At 40.1% G+C, this 25,631-nt stretch overlaps 1 long non-coding RNA gene across 5 annotated transcripts in view; it reads right to left on the bottom strand.

Annotated features, from left to right (window-relative positions):
- Positions 1–25,631, bottom strand: part of LOC307180943 — a 510,594-nt gene that overhangs the window by 252,046 nt on the left and 232,917 nt on the right. The window contains exons 1-2 of one of the 5 annotated variants that reach the window (XR_013825812.1): positions 6,023–6,049; positions 3,239–3,307 (exon numbers count right to left, since the gene is read on the bottom strand). The exons of the other annotated variants lie outside the window; for them this stretch is intronic. This is a non-coding gene — a long non-coding RNA (uncharacterized lncRNA). Of the gene's footprint in view, positions 1–3,238; positions 3,308–6,022; positions 6,050–25,631 lie in introns of those variants that run through there. 5 annotated transcript variants of the gene reach the window in all.

The raw sequence follows: 25,631 nt of genomic DNA, 5'->3' as shown, positions 1-25,631 counted from the left end.
TGCAACCATTTAGTATCATAGCAGTTTAACCTGGAGATATGTTTCAGTTTGGAAGCAGAAGGGACCACAAAGATCTAAATGTTTGCATCACACATTCATGGTGATGTGATTAGGATATAAAGGCCCCAAAAGACCAGGAATCTACAGGTATGGTTTATTAAAAGACTCAGTTAAAGACATTCGAGTGATTATCTAACAAAAGCTGTGGTATTTGATGAGGTTAAATGTGAAATGCCAAAATAAATAAGTGAAAGTAAAATACCCAATCAATCTCTTAATTTACTCAACAGACAGTTGTGGCACATTGTACTAGGCATTGGTGGCAAAACAGTTGAGTAGACAACATCTTTACTTTCAGAATACCTATAAGTCTAATGGAAGAGAGCAAAATGATAACTATATGATTAGTGCTGTTTGGGGAAAGGACAGGATACCATAGAGCACAGAGCAGAGTCATTTATGGGAGACAAAAGCTTCCTGGAGTGACATTTAAGTTGAGACCTAAAATATAAGCGTTGTTCATGGTGTGTGTGTGTGTGTGTGTGTGTGTGTGTGTGTGTGTGTGCGCGCGCGCGCGCGCCTTAAGTTGTTTAGAGAACGTAACTCATCCTAGAAATCAAAAGTTCAGTCCAGTTAGGATATGGAGTGTGAGTGTGGGGTATGGCGATAGAGGAAACCAAACCGATAGAGGAAATCAGACTGAGTCCTGAGGCTGTTCTAAGCATTTCATCACAACATCCTTGCTGTTACCTGAAAGCAGCTTTGAGAGAAAAACAAGAATTAGTCAGATAATGTCTACACAGGACACAGCCTGGGAATAAACTGGCTTGGACCAACACCTTTTAGAGATGCTCTAGCAGAGTCGCTCAGTTGCTTTATTTCAATGTGCGAACCTTCTAGATAAAACTGTGTGGAAGTAATCTTCATGGGCTGAATTATGAAAGTGGAACAGGGTACTTCCCCTTTGGGGACCCTCCAACATTACCCCACTTTTGTTTCTTATTTGGTATAGGAAAAGCCAAATAAGGGTTGGCTCACCCTGACCCTGGCAGACAGAAGGGGGCGGACAGAGGAGTGTCATCAAATAGATTCCTAGTGTACAAGACCCTTTGCCTCAAACCTTGTGGAAATTCAAACAACATCAAGGAGTGTTGGCTAGAGAGATAAGAGTCACTGGAATGTGATCCTCTACGGCTAGCCGAGTAAAGTGACTAATTTGACTCATGGCTGACACGGTGCTTGCTTTTTTGCAGAGAAATACTTCAGAGATAGGATGAGATTTCATGATGATAGGATGAGATTTCAACTCAAGCGCTCTGAGTTGCTTATACTCAAGGTGTAATAAAAATGCAGGGTAGTTTTATAACAAGCACTCAGATGCTTCTGAGAATACCACAGGGTTAACAAGTTCAAAGAAATTTTGAACAGTAATGGCAAAATGCTCGATCTTTCCTCCTTTTTTTCATTTTCAGCGTCTTTGCTAGAAAAGAAAAAGAAGCATAACTGAATAAACCCTAGAATTAAGATCTCTTTTGAGTGACAATCTCTTTAGTTCTACACAGTTAAGAGAACCCCTATGGGGTTAATAGAAGACTTTGCCTCCTCAGCAGTTACATACCATTTAAAACTCTGGGTAACAAATCATTATCAAGCCTTCTGGGACATCATTTTTAACGCCTTTGGAACCTCCTTCTGGGAGCAGAACATTATCCTGATACTGCACAGGACGTAGGGTGCTCCTAGACCCTGCGGGACATCCAGGGTGACTGTTAGGCCCGGGAGCTCACAATGTCACTCCAAGCAATAAGCCAACCACAGATTGTCAGCACTAAAAGGGACAATGCAGCTGTCATTATAGTGCAGGTGGAAACATAGACACTAGCAGTTTACTCCAAACCATGGGGCTAGTCCCAAAGCTGGGACTAGAATCCAGGTATCATTTTTATTTGTATGTTTTCTTAAGCAAGGACAGAGAATTATAAAAGTAAGAGCTGTTATTTGCTGAGCACTGACTATACCTCAGGCACAAAGATAAACCCTTTCCACACGTTAACCCATACTATTATTATCCCCATTTTACAGATGCAGAAACTGATGGACAAAGTAACTTGCTCAGGGCTACACAACTAGCAAGAATCAGAGCCAGAATTCTAACTCGGACCTATGTGACTATAAAGCACATTGCCATCTTGCTTCTAGAATGAGGTGAAGAAGATGAAAGTACTGAGTCAAGAGTGTGCTTTTAAGTATCCTGCCAGGCTGTATTTTAAACTTTGACTAACATTGCAGAACCTGGAGTCTCATAAGGCGCAAGAAATGTCTCCAAATGCAGTAAACATAATCCAATTTTTTGTGGAGAATATTGCATCACTAAGCAGGCTAGCTGCACGAATTTGATGATCTCTTTGTTAATCAGATATTTTTGGTGCAAAGACACATGTAAAGGGCTTTGACTCACAATTGTCTAAAATTGGTGAGGGCAAAAGGAACTAAAGGGAAGTTAAAGAAAAGAACTTGAGCCAAGACAGCCTTGGGCTGTTCGTTAGTTATTCCTCATGGCGCTCAGTTTTTTGGCTTCTCCTTCTATTTGAATGCTCAGCACACCTTAGTGTAATTTTTTTGTTCACAAATCTTTCCTTTCAGACAGAACACAGTCTCCCTAAAGAGTGAGGACCTTGTGTTTTCTCCTTTGTATTCCTGGTGCCAAGCACAGTGCCTGACACATACAGATGTTCATAAAAAGGCTTGTGGAACTGAATGCGTGTTTACTGAGTGAATTCACTGTAGCTACATCCACAGGACTTAACAGAGCATCCTAGAAACCGAACCAAATAGGGCTTCTGGTAGAATATGAATGACCATGAAAATTCTAGTCTCTGGGATTATTTCGCTGCTTTAAACAGCTTTGGGAAATGAACAAGGACATCCAGTTCAATTTCTAGAAGTCTCTTAGACTACTCCACCAAGACACGGAACGTGAGCCTGGTTCTTTCAGTTTTGAATACTAGGCTCGGCTAGTGGGTGTACGGTAGATGATCTGGGGAGTGAAAGAGCATTATGTGATCAAAGGGTCTATTACATGCACTAGATTGACCTGTACAGCAGATGGAGAAAAAAGCAGCAAGATTTTTTTCCCTAAAAGGTTCCATCACAGCAATACCTAATGGTCAGTGAGACCTCATAATTAAAAACAGCAAAACCTAACTCATATAACACGGTAGCACATGAAACCACTTACCAGGCACAGCAAAGGAAACCAGGGTGGCTTTACTTTGCTTCGTCTCACATTTGTTGACGGTTTCAAGGGCTGTAACATCAAGTGAAAACTTCAGGGCGAAGGCGAGTTGGTCCCTCCGCTACCCACTCTTCCCCTGCATTCATCTCTAACTCCAAAAGCCCCCTCTAAAACGGAATCCTAAATCTGATTTCCCCCGTTTCCAAAGGCTAAGGCGAAGTATGGGGGAGGGGCGCATAAAAGCGCTCCGGCAGCACGGACTGCTCTCACAGAGCTCATCTGAGAGAGAAGAGAGCTGCATGTTATTTATGAGCACATAGTATCTCAGCATAGAAAGTCTCAGTCAAAAACATTTTTACCAACATGGTAAGAGTAACATGCTACGCTTAAGTAGATGAATCTATGATTTAGAAAGAGGCAGTTCAAATAAATGGCTAGTTTTCCCATTAGAAGATTTTTCAACTATATCCAGATGGGGAAGAAAAGAAAGAAAATTAACTGGGATCATAGGGCTCCCTCCATCTTGGGTGCTAATGTTCTATTGACAAGTTATAATGAGAGCTTCTCTGTCCCAGAGTGAGGAATAGGCTCATTAAAACTCGAGGAACAGGAAAGCAAGCTTTCAACTCCCTTGTTTTTTAAACTTCACTGGTTTTTAGAAATACTAAATGAATTGCCTGACAAAACGATGTTATTGATTTCAAAGTGTCTGCATTCTCGTGCTTGCATTTGCATTTGAATCTGAGCTACTTAGAGTGTCAGTTGTTGGATAGAAGAATGGAAATGAGAGTTCTGTGGTGGGCTCGGAAAGACTGATGTGTTGACTCTTCCACTTAGTCACTGTGGAAATAAGCCTCATACTAACCTTGGTTTCTTCTTGATCAAAACACATCAATTAACATGGTTTGAACATTGCTTTCTTCTGCGTTCGAAGAAAGGAGAATCCCAAATTTCAAACTATTAAATAAGATGGCTGTTCCACAATGTAACCCGATTAGGATGCCAGACTACAGCTCTGGAAGGGGCTGTTAATGCACACTCTCAACAATCCAAGCCTGAGCACACATTATGCTGAAACAGTAAATAATCCAAAAATCACTTAGATTTGGTTCTGAGAATTCACTATGTGATTTGTGTGTATGTGTGGCAGGTGTAGCCTCCTAATTACTTTTTCTTATGCTAATATTTGCATGGATTTCTATGCCTCAAGCACATAATTAGTGGCAGAAAGAGGGAGAAGTCAAAGGCAACTCTGAAGTTCAGAGTCATTATTAGGAAGAGAAGTAGCTTTAAGGGAGGACAATGTTTCAGACATGATTTGGAGTTGATACAGGAGGATGAGTGCTGCGAAAATGCTCAGTCTTGAGCACTGGGGTTCTCTATCTTCCACAGAGGTAGAAGGGAATCTCAGGGAATGGCCGCAGCTGGAAGCAGAGCAAAGATGGCAAAGGAATCACAGAAGGTGCCATTATTGAGAAAGGAGGAGAATCAGCCTTCCTCTAAATCCCAGATTTGCAAGGAATGAAAGGTTTTGAAGAAGTGTTATGAGAAGCTTGCAAGACGTTCAAGGGGGCAAGGACTGTTACAAGGCCAGTAGACTGGAGTTCGGGAGGTCACTGGACCTCTAACAGTACAGGTAGAGTACAACGCTTAATAATCAGGTTTCAAGGAGGCATGGAGGGGAGGGGATAAAACAGACTTATATGGAAATACAGCATATACGGAAAGGGGTTGAAAGAGAATGAGGAAAATAAACCTGACACTAACCTGGAGAGCGGGACTGCTTGTCTGTGTCAAGACAGAGGTGACCTATGCCTTTTAAAATTTATTTTGTAGGAGACACTGAATATAGCTGACAAAGGGGTAACTGGAGAAGCACGGTTTTGAAGGTAGTGACACACAATGGCCTTAGGAACACCCAGAGGTATAGGGAGACGTGGAGGGAAGAAGTACAATCTGCGAGGTGAGTTGGGACGTGAGGAGAGGACAGTTACGTGGGAGATGTGTTGAGGCAGAAGGGGAGCTCATACGATAGGAGGTGAGGGGTGGGCTTGCAGTTGTGAAGAAAGCAAGGGAGTTTGGAATGTTCTGAGCAGGAGTGTCCTAGGAAATCCAAATTAATCAAAAGGATTGTTGAGCAGCAGTGGGGGTCCTGGTGGAGTAATTATATTTGTATTTGACCAACTCTGCCCAAGTCAAACAATATTTTTGAGCCAAGAATAGAATGAAATCCAGGATCAGGGAGAATGTTCTAAGAAGGCAAGTTAGTGGGTGTGATCCAGCAAAAGAGGAGGTGCGTGGAATAATCCCAAAGTGCCCTTCTCCTTAGGAGCCACAAGATGCTGCTGCTGCTACGTAGCTGTAAGATGCTGGGCTCAGGAAACATTCCATTCACCCTTGCATGCATGCAGAAACTCAGAGGATTGTCAAATGAAGTTTGTTTCGAAAGAAAACATGGAGTTTTAACTAAAGACAGACAAAAAACGTGAAGACGCAAGCCATGCAAAGGTAAAGAAGAAAGAGGAGTTTTGAGAACTTGTAATTTATTTAATTATATTGAGGATTGGAGTTTTCCATAATCCCCCTGTCACTGAAAAACCAATTCAAAATTTCCTATGGAAGATAACATGGGGTGTGAGCACATGTTCTCAGATTCCCTATTATCCCATGACTAATATCTCGTGACTAAAAGAAGACATACACCATAGGGGTACTAGGCAAGGACTCTTTAAGGCCAAGCCTATGGGTTTAAATCCAAACTGCTGAGACTTTAGACAAGTTACTTACCCTCTCTGTGCCTTAATCTTTCTCATCTGAAAAACAGGCACGATAAGTGGTTATGTCTCATAGGTCTGTTGTGAGCAGTAAATGCATAAGACCTTATTCATTTAATATGTAAAATACTTATAAAGCACTGGCAGAAAGTACTACAGTATTGCTATTATTGAGTGCCTTTGCCCAGTATTTTCATAAAGTGTGGCTTACACGACTATTAACATGCATATGATTCCTTTACTTTGCATCTTTGTATTTTTCTCACTTCCCTCCCTGTATTGTAGGCTCCTGGGAGGCAAAGACCATATCCAATACATCTTTATATTTAGCCCTGTTCTGATTATCAATAGTTGTGTCAGAAACAACCCCACAACTTAGTGGCATAAAACAGCAACCATTTTCTTATGCTCACCAATTCTGTGGGCCAGGAATTCAGAAAGGAGACAGCAGGGTTGGCTCTTCTCTACATCATGACGGCTTGAGGGTCAGCTCCACGACCCAAATGACTGGTGGAGTAACATGAACAGCTGGGAGCTACAATAGCTGGGGCTGGGGGATCCACTTCCAAGTTGGCTTCATCACTCACATATCTAGTGCCTGGGTGGGAATGGCTGAAGAAGTGACTTAGCTGGGACTATCCGTAGGAAACGCTAGCTGTGTTTTCTTCAAGATGCCCATCTCAGGGTAGTTTTCCTTCTTACATGGCGGCTCACAACTCCAAGAGCAAGTATTCTAGAGAACAAGATGGAGTGGTTTGGCTTTTATGACCAAGCCTCAGAACTTACATTGTGTCACTTCTGTCATACTCTACTGGTCAAAGCAGCCACAAGCCCAACTAGATTTAAGGGGAGGGAATAGACTCCACTTATCAATGGGCAGAGTGTCAAAGAATCGTGGCCATCTTGTTAAACTGCCACAACCCCTTTCGTGGCACCTTTTGTTTATGATGCCTCAACACCTCTCATAACTACTGCCTTCTCTCCATCCCCTCCACCACTGCTCTAGTTCAGGTCTTTGTCTTCTCTTCAATGGAACACTGCAATCATTTTCTAAATGATCTCTCTGCCTCCACCCTGCTTCCTCTTATCCATTTTCCACAGAGAAGCCAGAGTAAATTTGCAAAAACATAAATCGGATCCTGCATTCCCTTCCTTAAAACCCATCCATACTTTCCCGTTGCCCTGAGAAGAAAGTCTAAACCCCTTACCACTGCTGCCCACGTCTCCCACCTCTTCTCGCCTCATGTCTCTGCCTCATGTTTTACACCCTGGTCACTCTGATCTTCTCTTGATTTTCCTCCTCCAGTGTTTCCCATCTCAGCAAATAGAACCAAACTGCCACAAACTTTCCATTCATTTCTACCTTCGCCCCAGTCCAGACCCCCAATCATTTCTCTTCTTGACCACAGTAATAGCCTCCTAGCTAGCCGCCCTCTATTCTTGCCCTACACTGCCCCTAGAGGGCTCTTTCTAAAACTTGCATTTCTATCCCATAAGTACTTTAGGCACAAAAGTTTCAAAACTGAACTCAAACCTGACCCCAAACCTGCTCCTTTTTCTGAATTCTCTCTTTCACTGAATGGCCCCCAGTTCTCCAATCCAAAACGTTGGGCTTTATCCTTGACCTCTACCCACTCGTCCACAACTCACAATCAGGCACCAAGTCCTTTAAAGCATACAGTGTAAACTACAGCCCTTAAAAAAAAGACAGTCTTGGGTTCAAGTCCAGGCTCTGCCATTTACTAGTTACATAATTTAGGGAAAGCGGCTTCTCTGTTTATGTCTTTAAGCTTGAAAATGTAATAATATATATTTCTCAGCATAAATATGAGTTTTCAAGGAAATAATTCTTGACAACCATTTGTGTCATGATTCCCATATAAGAAAATCAGTAAGAGCTTTATAATGGTTAGTTATTCTTATTATTAAATTAGATTCTTAACCTGGTTTGAATAAACAATCTAGAAAAAGTATTTCTGAAGTAATTGAGAAAATTTAAAATTTATGGTTATTACATGTTATCAGGAAATTAATTTTGTTAGGTGCGTAAAGTCCAGTATGGCCATTTGAGAAAATGTTCTTACATTTTTTAGAGATTCATATGGATGTATTTATGATGTAACTATCTAATTTACTTTATATCTCCAGGGAAAAATAGATGATGCATATACGACAAAATATTAACAATTTTTAAATTTACATGATGGGTATTCATTAACCTATTCTCTATTTCTCTTCTTGTTTGAAAATTTTAATAAATAAGAAGTAAAATAAAGAAATAAAAAGAATAAACACAAGATTAAAAGTCTATCTGTGATATCTCTAGAATCATCTACTTTCTCTTCATTCTCAACCACTGCTCTAGTTTAGAGATTGGCAAATTTTTCCTATAAGGGGCCAGATAGTATTGATGAATATTTTAGATTCCATGGGCCATACAATCTCTGTAACAACTACTCAACTCTGCCACTGTAGCACAAAAGCAGCCATTGACAATACATAAATGAATGGGCATGGTTTTTTCCAATAAAACTTTATTTACAAAAACAGGCAGGTGATGGGCCAGATTTAGCCCATGCGCTGTAGTTTGCTGACCCCTGCTCTAATTGAAGCACTCATCTACTCTAACCCAGAGTGCGAGGACTCTCTTACAACCCTCTTACCCATCTCCTTCCATTCAGACTTGTCCTCACTCCACTCCATCCCTTATAGATTGACAGTGGCAGTTCCCCTACTTATTTTTTTAATTAATTAATTTATTTATTTATTTATTTTTGGCTGCATTGGGTCTTCGTTGCTGCGCGCTGGCTTTTCTCTAGTTGTGGCGAGCGGGGGCTACTCTTCATTATGGTGCGTGGGCTTCTCATGATGGTGGCTTCTCTTGTTGTGGATCACGGGGTCTAGGAGCACGGGCTTCAGTAGTTGTGGCACGCGGGCTCAGTAGTTGTGGCTAGCAGGCTCTAGAGCACAGGCTCAGTAGTTGTGGCACACGGGCTTAGTTGCTCTGCAGCACGTGGGGTCTTCCCGGAGCAGGGCTCGAACCCGTGTCCCCTGCATTGGCAGGCGGATTCTTAACCACTGCACCACCAGGGAAGCCCAATTCCCCTACTTAGAACTGGGCAGTAGTTTCCCATCATCTTCTCACCCTCCCTCACTATGTTTCCAAACCTGACTCCCATCATTAACCCCCAACAGGCACCCCCCGCACGCATCCTTTTCTTTATACATGTGTCTTTATTTTTTAAACAACTTTATTAACATATCTTTGACATATAAAAGGTGTATATATTTAAAGTGTACAACTTGATGTTTTGATATATGTATACATTGTGAAAAGATCACCACACTCAAGTTAAATAACTTATCCATCACCTCTGCACAGTTATCTTGTGTGTGGGGGTGGTGGTGAGAATATTTAAGATCTATCCTCCTACCAAATTTCAAGTATACAGTACAATATTGCTAACTATCATAAGCATGCTGTACATTAGATCTCCAGAACTCATCCATCTTGCACAACTGAAAGCTGTACCCTTTGATCAACATCTCCCCATCTCCCCCTCCCCCAACCCTACTTACACCTGGCAACCACCATTACCCTCTCTGCTCCTATGAATTTGACTGTTTAGACTCCACATGTAAGTGAGATCTCACAATATTTGTCTTTCTGCACATACACATTCTTTAGTCTCCCAGGTCTTCTTGTTTTCAGGCCTCTCCTGCTTGGGTGACTCCTCCCCACCTCACTTCCATACTTGAAGTGTTACTCAAACTCCTCCTCCCTCAAGACTCAGCTCAGTCATCGCCTTCCCTCTGGTAAGCCTCAGTCTTTTCCCCAATGTACATATATGCATGTGCATATGCGCACACACACACACACACACACACCAGAAGTAGTCAAGGTTGGGGCTCCTCCTTGGTACTCTCAATATCTCTAGGGTGTCTCTTTTTCATGGCACTTGTCACACTTCCTGTCATGATGTGATTACTTCTCCGCTTTCATCATTGGTCTAGAAGCTTGTTGAGAGCACAGACTATCTTATTTATCTCAATGTCTGTTACAGAGCCTGTCATATGATTAAATGAATATTCAGAACTATCACAAAGATGCCCTTCATTAGGGAATTTCAAGATACTAACTCTGAAGAAAAGTAGTTGGACTTCACACAATCTCTAGAAATATAAAAATTACGAGCAAACGAGTAAATAAACACAGGAACCCCAGTGCTTCCTATTGGAGATAAGTTAGATCACATTAGGATCAAACAGTCTAGAGATCACTGAAGCACTCTTCTCTATCCTAGGAGGAGCTTTGGTTCCCTGAAAGATGTAATAACCTCTAAAATGATTGTATCATGCTCAGGGCTTCCATCCCTAGCCCACATGGGCTTCTTCCATCCGGTAATTACAGCTCCTAGCCAGAGTTCATAGCTTGGTAAGTAGAGCATGGGCTGGATTTCAGTCCCCATTCACCATGTTGGCCAGAAGCCCTTGTGCAGTGAACAACCTGTACAAACATGTGCAGTGGCCCTTTTTGTATTCCCAGATGATATTTATGGATGAGTCAAAGCAAAAAACGGCATTATTTTTGCAGAGTGAGCAAACAATCCATTGGTACAGCATTTACTCCTCAGCTTGTTTTATACCAGCAGTTTTCAACAGGGGGCATACAGTGAGCGTGGTATCAGAATCACATGGGGAACTTTGTCAACTTACACATGCATGCTCCCACACTCCAGGTCCTGATCTCAAAATTCTGATGTATTTCATAAGGGGTGTTCTTATCCCCAAAATATGGCATGTCCCAAGGGGCAGAACATGTCTGGATGCGGATGTGACTTTCCAATGCTCCACAGGTCATTCTAGTACCCCTTCTATCACCCCAAATACTCGTAGCTGCTTGAGAGTCACTTATCCACTCCTTTAAGCTACAAGCAAAGGAACTGGTTTGAGCCATGTTCCATGTACCTATAGACACAACCAGCCCAGATTACACCTTCTGTAAGACCTTGGTAAGATGTAAATTAAATAACCAGGCAAGGCCTGATTCACAAACTCAAACACAAATGATTATTCTGGTTCATGCCATGATCAAAGTTGTGGCCTGAGTTATTTAAGCAAGGAAATTTTCGCATAAACAGATTGCGTAGTGAGTTTTACTACACTGAAGAATCAGTCCATATAATTGGGAAATTAAACCATTCTATTTTTAAGCATTTATTTGGGATTTTTAAACACACCATTCTCAGATTCCTTGATGAGGAGTTATATTTTAATTATGTTCAACAGGAATTTCTTCAGCTTTTATTATGTGCAGGTCCGTGTGTTGGCAACTGTCAGGGAAATAAATATTTAAAAATAAGAAGTATCATTCCTTCAAGGAGCTTCAAGACTGGTTGTCAATAAATCAAGTGGGGAAATAATTCAAGGTATACAGGGCTTCTCAAATAGGAGGGGAGGTATTCTCTTCCCAAGAAGGGCCTTTAGGATCCATGCAATGGAGGATTTTGTTGTGGATGCCATTTGTGGTTGTAATGAAGCAAAATATTCTAAGTTTATAATGTACATTTTCTGAAATAGTTGAGCCACATAATATTCTGGGATGTTTAGTGTATGATAAGGGCTTTCTGAAATCACACTGCCCACTCTTCCAGTTCCATTTCTTTCCCTATATGACAATTTTCACATACTCCTTTAGACTATGGAAGGCCCCTTCCTGCTCACATTAGAATCACTAACAATATATAAAGCAAATATTAACAGAACTGAAGGGACAAACAGACAGCAATACAATAATAGTAGGAGACTTCAATACCCCATTTTCAAGAATGGACTGATCATCCAAACAGAAAATCAATAAGGAAACAGAGAACTTGAATAATAATAAAACCAAAATGGATATAACATGCATATGCAGAACACTCCATTCAGCAGCAACAGAATACACATTCTTCTAAAGTGTACAGAACACTCCCCAGGATAGATCAGATGTTAGGTCACAAAACAAGTCTTAAAAAGTTTAAGAAGAAGACTTCCCTGGCAGTCCAGTGGTTAAGACTCCACGCTTCCACTGCAGGGGACGTGGGTTCGATCCCTGGTTGGGGAACTAAGATCCCACTTGCCATGTGACACGGCCAAAAAAAAAAAGTTTAAGAAGACAGAAATCATATCAAGTATCCTTTCTGACCACAATGATAGGCAATGAGAAATCAACAACAAGAGGAAAACTGAAAAATTCACAAATATGTGGAAACTAAAAAACACACTCCTGAACAACTAATGGATCAAAGAAGAAATCTAAAGGGAAATTTAAAAAATGTATTGAGACAAATGAAAATGGAAACATAAAATACCAAAATTTATGGAATGCAGCAAAAGCATTTCTAAGAGGGAATTTTTTTGGCAATAAACATCTGCATTTAAAAAAAGGGACACATACAGACTAAAAGTGAAGGGATGGAAAAAGATATTCCATGCAAATAGAAATCAAAAGAAAGCTGGAGTAGCAATACTCATATCAGATAGTCTTTAAAATAAACAATGTTACAAGAGACAAGGAAGGACACTACATAATGATCAAGTGACCAATCCAAGAAGATATAACAATTAAAAATATATATTCACCCAACATAGGAGCACCTCAATATGAGGCAACTGCTAACAGCTATACACGAGGAAATCGACAGTAACACAATAATAGTGGGAGACTTTACCACCTCACTTACACCAATGGACAGATCATCCAGACAGAAAATTAATAAGGAAACACAAGCTTTAAATGACACAATAAAACAGATAGATTTAATTGATATTAATAGGACATTCCATCCAAAAACAGCAGATTACACTTTCTTCTCAAGTGTACACGGAAAATACTCCAGGATAGATTACATCTTGGGTCACAGATGAATCCTTGGTAAATTAAGAAAATTGAAATCATATCAAGCATCTTTTCTGACCACAACACTAGGATAGTAGAAATCAATTACAGGGAAAAAAATGAAAAAAACACAAACACATGGAGACTAAACAATACATTACTAAATAACCAAGAGATCACTGAAGAAATCAAAGAGGAAATCAAAAAATACCTAGAGACAAACCTCATTGAAAACATGACGATCCAAAACCTATGGGATGCAGCCAAAGCAGTTCTAAGAGGGAAGTTTACAGCAGTACAATCCTACCTCAAGAAACCAGAAAAATCTCAAAGAAAAAATCTAACCTTACACTTAAAGGAACTAGAGAAAGAAGAACAAACAAAACCCAAAATTAGTAGAAGGAAAGACACCATAAAGATCAGAGCAGAAATAAATGAAATAGAAACAAAGAAACCAATAGCAAAGATCAATAAAACTAAAAGATGGCTCTTTGAGAAGATAAACAAGATTGATAAACATTTAGTCAGACTCATCAAGAAAAAGAAGGAGAGGACTCAAAACAATGAACTTAGAAATGAAAAAGGAGAAGTTACAACAGACACCGCAGAAATACAAAGCATCATAAAAGACTACTACAAGCAACTCTATGCCAATGAAATGGACAACCTGGAAGAAATGGATGAATTCGTAGAAAGTTATAACCTTCCAAGACTGAACCAGGAAGAAACAGAAAATATAAACAGACCAATCACAGGTAATGAAATTGAAACTGTGATTAAAAATCTTCCAACAAACAAAAGCCTAGGACCAGATGGCTTCACAGGTAAATTCTATCAAACATATAGAGAAGAGCTAACACCTATCCTTCTCAAAGTCTTCCAGAAAATTGCAGAGGAAGGAACACTCCCAAACTCATTCTAAAAGGCCACCATCACCCTGATACCAATACCAGACAGAGATACGACAAAACACAGAAAATTACAGACCAATATCACTGATGAATATAGATGTAAAAATCCTCAACAAAATACTAGCAAACAGAATCCAACAGCACATTAAAAGGATCATACACCATGATCAAGTGGGATATATCCCAGCGATGCAAGTATTCTTCAATATATGCAAATCAATCAATGTGATACACCATATTAACAAACTGAAGAATAAAAATCATATGATCATCTCAATAGATGCAGAAAAAGCTTTTCATTAAATTTAACATTTAAATTTTACCATAAACTTATGATAAAAACTCTCCAGAAAGTGGGCATAGAGGGAACCGAGCTCAACATAATAAAGGCCATATACGACAAACCCACAGCAAACATCATTCTGAATGGTGAAAAACTGAAAGCATTTCCTCTAAGATCAGGAACAAGACAAGGATGTCCACTCTCACCACTATTATTCAACATAGTTTTGGAAGTCCTAGCCATGGCAATCAGAGAAGAAAAAGAAATAAAAGGAATACAAACTGGAAAAGAAGAAGTAAAACTGTCACTGTTTGCAGATGACATGCTACTATACATAGAGAATCTTAAAGATGCCACCAGAAAACTACTAGACCTAATCAATGAATTTGCTAAAGTTGCAGGAGACAAAATTAATGCACAGAAATATCTTGCATTCCTGTACACTAACAACAAAAGATTAGAAAGAGAAGTTAAGGAAACAATCCCATTCACCACTGCAACAAAAAGAATAAAATACCTAGGAATAAACCTACCTAAGGAGGAAAAGACCTGTACTCAGAAAACTATAAAACACTGATGAAAGAAATCAAAGGTGACACAAACAGATGGAGAGATATACCATGTTCTTGGATTGGAAGAATCAATACTGTGAAAATGACTATACTACCCAAAGCAATCTACAGATTCAATGCAATCCTTATCAAATTACCAGTGGCATTTTTTCCAGAACTAGAACAAAAAATCTTAAAATTTGTATGGAGACACAAAAGACCCCCCGAATAGCCAAAGCAGTCTTGAGGGAAAAAAACAGAGTTGGAGGAATCAGATTCCCTGACTTCAGCTTATACTACAAAGCTACAGTAACCAAGACAATATGGTACTGGCACAAAAACAGAAATATAGATCAATGGAACAGGATAGAAAGCCCAGAGATAAACCCACGCACCCATGGTCAACAAATCTATGATAAAGGAGGCAAGGGTATGCAATGGAGAAAAGACAGTCTCTTCAATAAGTGGTGCTGGGAAAACTGGACAGCTACATGTAGAAGAATGAAATCAGAACACTCCCTAACATGATACACAAAAATAAACTCAAAATGGATTCAAGACCTAAATGTAAGACCGGACACTAAAAAACTCTTAGAGGAAAACATAGGAAGAACACTCTTTGACATAAATCACATCAAGATCGTTTTTGACCCATCTCCTAGAGTAATGGAAATAAATACAAAAATAAACAAATGGGATCTAACGAAGCTTAAAACCTTTTGCACAGCAAAGGAAATGAAGCAAAATGAAAAGACAATCCTCAGAATGGGAGAAAATATTTGCAAATGAATCAATGGACAAAAGATTAATCTCCAAAATATATAAAGAGCTCATGCAGCTCAATATTAAAAAAAAACCCAATCCAAAAATGGCAGAAGACCTAAATGGACATTTCTCCAAAGAAGACATACAGATGACCAAGAAGCAAATGAAAAGCTGCTCAACATCACTATTAGAGAAATGCAAATCAAAACTACAGTGAGGTATTATCACCTCACACCAGTTAGAACGGGCATCATCAGAAAATCTACAAACAACAAATGCTGCAGAGGGTGTGGAGAAAAGGGAACCCTCTTGCACTGTTGGTAGGAATGTAAATTGATACAGCCACTATGGAGAACAGTATGGAAGTTCCTTAAAAAACTAAAAACAGTACTACCATACGACCCAGCAATCCCACTACTGGGCATATACCCTGAGAAAACCATAATTCTAAAAGACACATGCACCCCAATGTTCATTGCAGCACTATTTACAATAGCCAGGTCATGGAAGCAACTTAAATGCCATCGACAGACGAATGGATAAAGAAGATGTGGTACATATATACAATGGAATATTACTCAGCCATAAAAAGGAACGAAACTGGGTCATTTGTAGAGACATGGATGGACCTAGAGTCTGTCCTACAGAGGGAAGTAAGTCAGAAAGAGAAAAACAAATACCGTATATTAATGCATATATGTGGAACCTAGAAAAATGGTACAGATGAACCGGTTTGCAAGTCAGAAATAGAGACACAGATGTAGAGAACAAATGTATGGACACCAAGGTGGGAAAGTTGGGGGGGGGGCTGGGGTGGTGATGGGATGAATTGGGAGAGTGGGACTGACATGTAGACACTAATATGTATAAAATGGATAACTAATAAGAACCTGTTGTATAAAAAAAATTAAAGGCAAAAAATAGTGTATATAGATTAATAAATGGATAAAGATTATATATATATATGAAATCCAGCCTTTAAAAACATGGAAATCCTACCGTTTGTAACAATATGAATGTGCCTTGAGGACATTATGCTAAGTGAAATAAGTGAGACACAGGAAGATAAATAAATACTGTATGACCTCACTTACATGTGGAATCTAACAATGTCGAACCCATAGAAGCAGAGAGTAGAATGGTGGTTGCCAGGGGCTGGGGGAGTGGGGAAAATGGGAAGATATTGGTCAAGAAGTACAAAATTTCAGCTATGCAGGATGAATAAGTTCTGGGGATCTAATCTACAGCATGGTAATTATACGTAATAAAAGTATATTGTATACTCGAAATTTGTTGCGAGTAGATCTGTGTCTTCACCACAAAAAGGTAACTATGTGAGGTAATGGATATGTTAATTAAGCTGATTGCAGTAATCATGTCACAATATACACCTATATCGAAACATCACTTTGTACACTTTAAATATATAAAATTTTTATTTGTCAATTATACATGTATAAGGCTGGGGAAATTTTTTTTTAAAAAGCACTAAGGGTACTGAAAGGTATGGTCAATAGGAGTGTGTGAATGGAGCGGCGGCAATAGTAAAAGGTTCAGATGCACAGATATGATAAGTGTCCTAAGAGAAAGTATGACATGAAGTGCTATGATATCCTCGAAAAGCTTTTTGAGTTCAAAAGAGGGAAAGACTTGGGCTTCCCTGGTGGCGCAGTGGTTGAGAGTCCTCCTGCCCATGCAGGGGACACGGGTTCGTGCCCCGGTCCGGGAAGATCCCACATGCCGCGGAGCTGTTGGGCCCGTGAGCCATGGCCGCTGGGCCTGCGCGTCCGGAGCCTGTGCTCTGCAGCGGGAGAGGCCACAGCAGTGAGAGGCCCGCGTACCGCAAAAAAAAAAAAAAAAAAAAGAGGGAAAGACTTGATATAGTTGAGGATCTCAAGAGACAGAGATGAGGTTGGAGATAAACTTCAAAGGATTATAAAATTTTCAAATTAAAATTTTGAAGGCATTTAAAGTAGAAGGAATAGCAGAGGCAAAGGCCTAGAGGTGGGAAAGTGCAGATAAAAGTGTTTGGGACAAGGCAACGATTGTGCTTAGAACACAGGCTGTGTGTAGTGTCTAATGCGAGATCAGTCAGGGAAGGGAAGCCAGCCTCACGCTTGACCTCCAGGTGAGATTTCCATCAGACACTGTTTTCGGCATGGACAATGTCTGGTTTCAACCTCAGATAAATTTTGGATTGAGAGGAAGCACGTTTACATCATTAAGCCCCATGAGTTTCTCAAGTTTTGTTCCACTTGGCATAACATTGATATTGATGCCAAAATTGAGAGAGATAAAGTAGTGGTTCAGAGCAGACTCTGGGGCAGACTGCCTGGGTTTGAATGACTAGCTGGTGACATTAGAACCATTACCTAGTGTTATGGGTTGAAATGTGTCCCACCAAAATTCATATGTTTAATAAGTCCTAACCCTCAGTACCTCAGAGTGTGACCTAATTTTGAGAGATGGTTTTTACAGAGATAATTAAGTTAAAGTTACAGTGGGCCCTAATCAAATATAACCAGTGTCCTTATAAAAAGGGCAAATTTGGACACACAGACAGACATACACCGAAGATGCATAGAAGACATGCACAGACATGCACAGAAAATGCACAGAAAACGATAGGAAGAGATACAGGCAAAAGCCAGCTACCTACAAGCGAAGGAGAGAGGCCCAGAACAGATCCTTCCCTCACAGCCTCAGAAAGAACCAACTCTGCCAAGACTTTGATCTCTGACTTCTAGACTGCAGAACTGTAAGACAATAAGTTTCTTTTATTTAGCCACCAGCTTGTGGTACTTTGTTAGAGAAGCCCTAGAAAACTCATACACCTAACCTCTCAGGCTTCAGTTTCCGAACCCAAATGTAAAATGGCCATAATAGTAACTGCCTTATAGGGCAGTTGTGATGAACGAAGACTTAAAATCCAAAAACTGCTTAGAGTGATGCTCAAAATATAAGCAAGTGTGTGGTATTTATATTATGGATGTTATTTTTTTTCTGTCAAACCATTTATCTTTCTACAACCAAATAACTTCCTTGTGGATATCTCTATAAGGAAGGTTTAGATATTTGCCTTTTACTTTCAGCAAGCTCCTCTTAGCTTATAATCACTATCCCACTTTAAGGTTGCTTCCTATGTAAGTTTTTATACTTTGTCTTCCAATCAAATTTCTTCTCAACGCAAACATACATCTTTCGTTAAATGTTTTCTTTCACTCATGTTGCCTGAACTCCTGTGACCCTATCAAATAGATATCCCACAAATTCCTTATCCTGGTATCTCTTTTAAGGATACACTCTCAAAGAACATACCTCTTTTCATTTCTACCTGCAAATAGCAAACCAATATCAACTGGCAAAGATAATTACCCACTTGTGAACAAACGTGTTACTTCTTTCTACAGCAGTGCAGTGCAATAGAAATGTCACTCTAAGTCAGGTTATATTAAGTAGTTTTATGTCACATAACACAGTGTGAACTGACACATGCTGTGTTTCTGGATTAGATCTGGGGGTCACAAATCTAAAGAAACACTTTTGTACGGAAGCAAGTACTAGTGGCTGTAAGTAACAAACCTACTATTCATACTTTTTTCCGTATGTGTTTTTTTAAAATATGTTGGGGGCAATAAGGATGTTGAAATTAATTGTGTGATTTAACCACATCTCTAATGCTAATTTTTAGCCGTACTGAGTACCTTGGTTCCTGTCTTTGCATGTCTGGGAATCTTTGCCACTGACTATATGACCTGAGGTGATTTCCTTTCTCTCACTAGGCCTGTTTCTCCACATGCAAAATTAGACTGCTGGACTAGATGATCTCAAAGTTTCACCCAGCTCTAAAATGCTTATTCTTAAACTTGTGATAATACAATGTGAGACTCTGTTAAGGCCTAAAGGCCAGCTGACTCTGCTTTTTCCCAGTGGCATTTTGGTTTCGATCTGAAGTCTCTATTACTTGCTTTTTAAATTCTGCTTTAGCTCCCTATGAGGCTTTACTGACAGCAGCAGAATTAGAGAGCTAAATATCTTATACTCTTCCCAATAATTACATAATAAATACTAACATATTACCAGAAAGTTCTTTCACAAGGTAAGTAACATTCACTTACTTTTTTTTTTTTTTTTTTTTTTTTGCGGTATGCGGGCCTTTCACTGTTGTGGCCTCTCCCGTTGCAAAGCGCAGGCTCCGGACGCACAGGCTCAGCGGCCATGGCTCACGGGCCTAGCCGCTCCGCGGCATGTGGGATCTTCCCGGACCGGGGCACAAACCCGTGTCCCCTGCATCGGCAGGCGGACTCTCAACCACTGCGCCACCAGGGAAGCCCAACATTCACGTTCAATGAAAGGCTTCAACAAGGCACTGATGTGAGGACCAAAGACAAATTACAAATAACTGATGGAGGTTTTCATGTGTGTGATGAACAACCGCATTTTCAATTATATGTGAAATGTAATCACCCTCCTGTTTTTTGCAGTAGACAAAAGTTGTCTTATGGATGTTATGTGTAAATGTGAGTACTTGAAAATATTCATCTGTAATGAGACAGAATTTGACTGGCAGGAAAGAGAACAAAGAGAAAGAGGAGATCTGAGGGTCCTAAAGATGGCTCTGGGATAGAAGCATGAACACTTCTTCCTCTGCCCTATTGCCCTCACACACTTGCCCCAAGGGGACCGAGCAGATATGGTGGTAGAGATGTTGCAAGTACAATGAGATGCATTTTTAAAGGTATCTGATTAGGAAGGAGTGTCTGAAAGAATTAAATTCAGCTTAGAATGTCAAGAGAAAAAAGGTATTGGACTCTGTCCTAGGCTGAGCACATGCCAAAGAATGTGGGATTTAGGAGAGAAAGTGACTGGCATGGATGTGTGTGGTGGGGGAAGGAAGCAGAACGAGTAGATGACTACGGAGAAATGTCGCTAGAAAGGACCTGGCTTTTTCTTTCTACTAGTAGCTGAGGAAAACAGGAACTGAAAAGCTAGTTTTTTGTTTTTTGTTTTTATCCTGCCAGAACAAATTGGATTCTGATATCACAGAGTGGTAAATTACAAATATATCCACCTATATAATATTTGGGGCTGAGAACAGTCGTCCTGCACTGAAATACAATTTGTTCTGTAAATGGCTGGAGGGGCGCGAGAGGACTGGACTACTAGGGCGAATGGCATTCAGGAAAACAAAAGAGCAGGAGAGTCTCCGGGTTTTTGGCTAAAGACGAAAACCCCTTTAATCTCAAGGTTCCCATCCTGAGGACCAGGGATCTTGGAAGAAAACCTCATCATGCATTATATATAGACAGCATATCCAGTGTGTTCCTCACGTACATATATACCACCATTTTCCGCTACTTTTTGTTTTTCAGGTAACTGTTTATCTCTTTGTGATTAATAAAACAAAACTCTATCTTTAGATAAAAACAGTTGATCCTTCAACAACAGCAGGGGTTAGAGGTGCCAACCCTCACAGTCAAAAACCTGCATATAATGCAGTTCTACGTCTCCAGATTCAACCAACTGCAGATCATGTACTAGCGTAGTATTTCCTACTGAAAAAAATATCTGCATATAAGTGGACCCACGCAGTTCAAACTTGTGTTGTTCAAGGGTCAGCTGTACACTCATGAGTTGTAGTTGTACTCAGGTGTTTTGTACTTTATCAATCACTAAATCATGTTGAGCTACCTGACATTTTTAAAAAGGGATCTCCATCCTAGAAGTGTTTGGGACCTCTCCTTTAATGTCTTAGATGGTGGCAATGGACAAGTCTAACAGAAAATGTCCTGGTAACAAATTCTTTGACAAATTCAGATAAGTTTGGGATACTGGTGGAGAGAACTTCTTAGAGAACCTCTTGTGATAGATATGGTGAGCTTTAGAGTATGTGTTATCTCCAGAGCTAGGCAGAGAATGAGAGAAGTAAGAGACTTGGGGACTCTCTGCATCGCCAAGGGCAGTAGACTGGAGACAAGAGGAGAGCGAGTATCAGAAAGTAATCTCTCTTTAGAGGGCATTAAATGTACAAAGAGTCATGTCCCATCTGCTCCTGCCATTTGGCATTCATGGGGGTGACTGTCAGTCTGCTCGGGCTGTTATTAACACATACCTAATAGACTGGTGGCTTATAAACAACAGGAATATCTTTCTCACAGTTCCGCTGGCTGGAAGCCCAATATCAGGGTGCCAGCTTGGTCGGGTTCTGGTGAGAGCCTACTTCCTGGTTCATATATGACTCTCTTCTCTCTGTGTCCTCATGTAGAAGGGAAGAGAGAGCTCTCTGTGGTCTCTTTTATAAGGGTACTAATCCCATTCATCAGGACTCTACCCTCATGACCTAATTAACTCCCAGAAGTCATCCCTCCTAATACCATCACATTGGGCATTAGGATCTCAACACATGAATTTTGGAGGGGTAAACATTCAGTCCACCACAGTGACCTTTTCACAGAATCCTGGCCTTTCTCTCCCGTGAAAATTCTGCAAAGGTCTCATGCTTTCTGGAGGAAAGGCACTAGGCACATATTTTTTAATCCCCAGCCCCCGGCACACACACACACACAGGCACATGGTACCTGAAGTCTCAGACATGAGTGGGGTCGCTTGAAATATGTTATACAGACACTCTCCTTTTTCCATCCCTCCTACCTCCACTCATCCCCTTCATGATCAGACGAAGGGCTTTTTTGTGCAAGTTCCTGACTGGGTAGCAATACTGCTATATATGAGTACTCTCATAGTCAAATTTCGAACTATTCATTGAAATGTGACTGTGGGTGAGCCCTCACTGGGGAAAATGCTGCCCAGCCCACAGATGGTAAAAGATTCCAGCTACTTCCTAATAATGAAACATGAATTTGTTACTGCTTCACATCGAAGGACTGGCATAATATCAGAGTAATAAAAAAGAACAATGATTTTATTTTTGCAAAGATTTATTTTCAAGAGTAAAAGAACAGCTAGAGTCTTTGGTATTATAACTTCAATAATCCAAGAATGACCTCATTGGATAGACAATGATATAGCTTGAAGAACATGTTCATTTAAAAGAAATATTGAAAGAGGAAAAATTTTTGCCTCCCAACACACAGCAGATCAGACATTACGTCAACCACAAAGAAGAGAAAGAAAACTAGGTTGCAAGAAATTCTTTCTTATACCTAAATCCTTCTGAAAGGTGCAGGACAGATTGTAACTACACAAACCTGCCCAGGTTCTCCAACTGTTTGGTCACTTTTTGCCATTTTCACCACTCTCTACATAATTATTAAATATTACTACTGCATTTGCCATAGATACCTTGCTTTTAAGGATTTCATTTTAAAACCTGAAGTACCCAACTGTTTACTTCTTGTAATACAGCATATTCTAATGGTGCTCTTTAGCTAATGCTATAGCCACCTCATGCCTGAATTCCATTATGAGTCATGATTTTAAGACGTGGAACCTGGCTACAGAAAATTGCTCTATAAAGATACCTGAACAGCAAGTTCTCATATGATCAAGGAAAATTTAAGATGATGAAATGTTAAAAAAAAAAGAAGATAATAAATAGTCTTTAATAGCTTAGACTACCTTTCTGAGCTCTTAAAAGTTGAAAATGAGTTGTTGAGGTTTTGCTGTTGGTTTTTTCTTTTTCATTTTTTGCTTTTTGGAAATAAAAGACAACCTATTAGGCCTCCATCTAGAGCAGACTTCTAACTTCTTTGCCCTTATAAATCAGGCTATAAAGAGGTGAGAATCAGCTCCAGATTTGTTTCACATTTCTTTTCTAGAGTCATGAATATTGCTATTTTCATTGACTTTAGAAAAAAATACAGTGCTGTTTGTAGTCATTAAAATAGATATTGTTGGGCTTCCCTGGTGGCACAGTGGTTGAGAGTCCGCCTGCAGATGCAGGGGACACGGGTTCGTGCTCCGGTCCGGGAAGATCCCACATGCCGCGGAGCGGCTGGGCCCGTGAGCCATGGCCGCTGAGCCTGCGCATCCGGAGCCTGTGCTCCGCAACGGGAGAGGTCACAACAGTGAGAGGCCCGCGTACCGCAAAAAAAATAAATAAATAAAAAATAAATAAAATAGACACTGTTTAAGGAAGCTCTCATTAATGTTCACTTTAAAAAATTCTGCCCTTGGGGCATTAAGTGGTGAAGAGAGCATGAGCTTTGGAGTAAAATAGCACAAAATTCAAATCCTGGCTCCAGACTCAGAGCCTCAGTTTTCTCAGGCTTAAAATAGGGACCATATGAATTGTAAGGATTACATGAGACGAGGCACACTATATCACTTAACACAGTGCCGGGTGGCTGTAGGCACACAATAAATAGTAGCCAAAGTGATGATGATGGTGGCCATGATTTCTTTTCTTGGGAACAAAAATATAGGATCTCATCTGGGCCAAAAAGATTGGCAGAAGGTGTAAATTCATGTAAGGCAAAGCTCTTATTAATCACATTCCATGCAGTTCAGTTAATGTTTGGGAAACACACACCCATGCACACACACAGGCGCACGCACACACACACATACATACACACAATTAACCTCCCATCTTTCTGAGTCTCAGGAAATATTCAGTAAAGAAAAGTTTCTGAAAGTAGAAAAAGGGAAGGAAGATATAAAATCAATGGAAAAATAACCACTTATTTACCAGTCTCCTGTGCTAATACCAACTTAAAGAAAATTGATATAGTGCCTAAAGAAAAGCCCACAAATAAGTATCAGGAAACTTCTAGTAGCCCTAAGATTGTGTCAGAATAGAATCTCACAGGATAAAGCCGTTGAGAACCCCACTTTCCTTTAATAAATATCGTTCCAATCACTATCACCAGAAACAAGAGGGATTTTCTAACTTGCTTGACCCAGGCTTAAGTGATAACAGAGGATGAGATTGCAGATACCACTATCGTGCTGAAAGACCTTGGCACAGAAGAACAAGCTAGTATGTCCCTGAGTTAAACCAACCAAATGTCTTGGAGTTAAGTCATACTCTTGTCATCTTGTGGATGTGTGTTGATACAGTTCAACATGTATCCCTTGCACGTACTTAACACAGTCCTTCCCATTTAGACAGCAACACTAAAATAATGGATTCTTGACAGTGACTCGGGTTTGGATGTCACATTTGCAAGCAAAACACACTGTACTTCCTCAATATTGGCTGCTTTAGTGGGGGCTCTTACAGCTGACAACACAACAGAGAACTTCATAAAGAAAGTCTCATGATAGCTGTTATTTATTATGCAAATGCAGCCTGCCATGGCAACACTGCATCCAGGAGTTTGCTTTATTTGCACTAGAACATGGCCTGCATATTCAAATGAAGGCAGCCGTACATTATGCCTACACATTGCAAAGATTTTGTTTTCCTTGACACTTACAGAACAAACTGCAATTAATATAGCCTGTTTAAGCAGACAGCACCCAATTAGTTATCCATTTTCAGTTTGGGATGTTAGACAAAAAACATGGAGCTAGCTTCCTTATTCAAAAGGAAAATACATCCAAACTAAGGTTTTCAAAGACACATTTAACTCACAATGGCAAGGATACTCACTTAGCCTTTAATGTGAAATGGAGTGTTAATTTTTCTCTGTCACCTCTTAATTGCTTCCTTATTATACTGTTCAAGCAGTTAATTGCTAGACTGAGTGAAAGAGTGTTTTCAGGGGAAAGGAAATGCCACAGCATGAAAGAAAAAAAATAGAAGCAGTTCACTAGCGTAATTGGGTCTGATATAACATTAGCTATGGTATTCCTTTTAATGGTACCTACAAAAATTAACAGGCAAAGCCAAATTGTTTGTGATTGGGGAAGTAGAGAAAGATTAAATCACTTGGCATGCCTACATGTGACTTGTGTCACTGTCATTTTACCAAGCAAGCAAGTGGACTCTTCCATGTCATCCGTACTTGGCCCAGATGTGGGCTGCCTTCCCCATGTGTGGTGCAGATGGGGACATCTCCACGAGCCGGATATTACAAGTGCAGAAGCTAGTTCCAGGGAGCCTTGTGGACACTGGCTTGCTGCCTTCCCTGGATTAACCCTTAACAGTGTAATTGAGGGGGAAGAGAAGACAGAAAGCAGTTGACACGTGTACTATGCTTCTCAATGCTTTGGAGCTACCCCTACAATTCCATTTGTCCCTTAGAAAAATTGACCCTTCCTTTCAGTACCATCAAAAATGGGAGTTGACACTGTCAGAGCTTGACTGTGTTTCTTTAGCAAAGAAA

The sequence above is a fragment of the Stenella coeruleoalba genome (assembly GCF_951394435.1).
Source record: "Stenella coeruleoalba genome assembly, chromosome: X".
In the NCBI taxonomy this organism is placed as follows: domain Eukaryota; kingdom Metazoa; phylum Chordata; class Mammalia; order Artiodactyla; family Delphinidae; genus Stenella; species Stenella coeruleoalba.
Note: the sequence above shows the minus strand (reverse complement) of the source record. Positions and strands in the feature narration are given on the sequence as shown.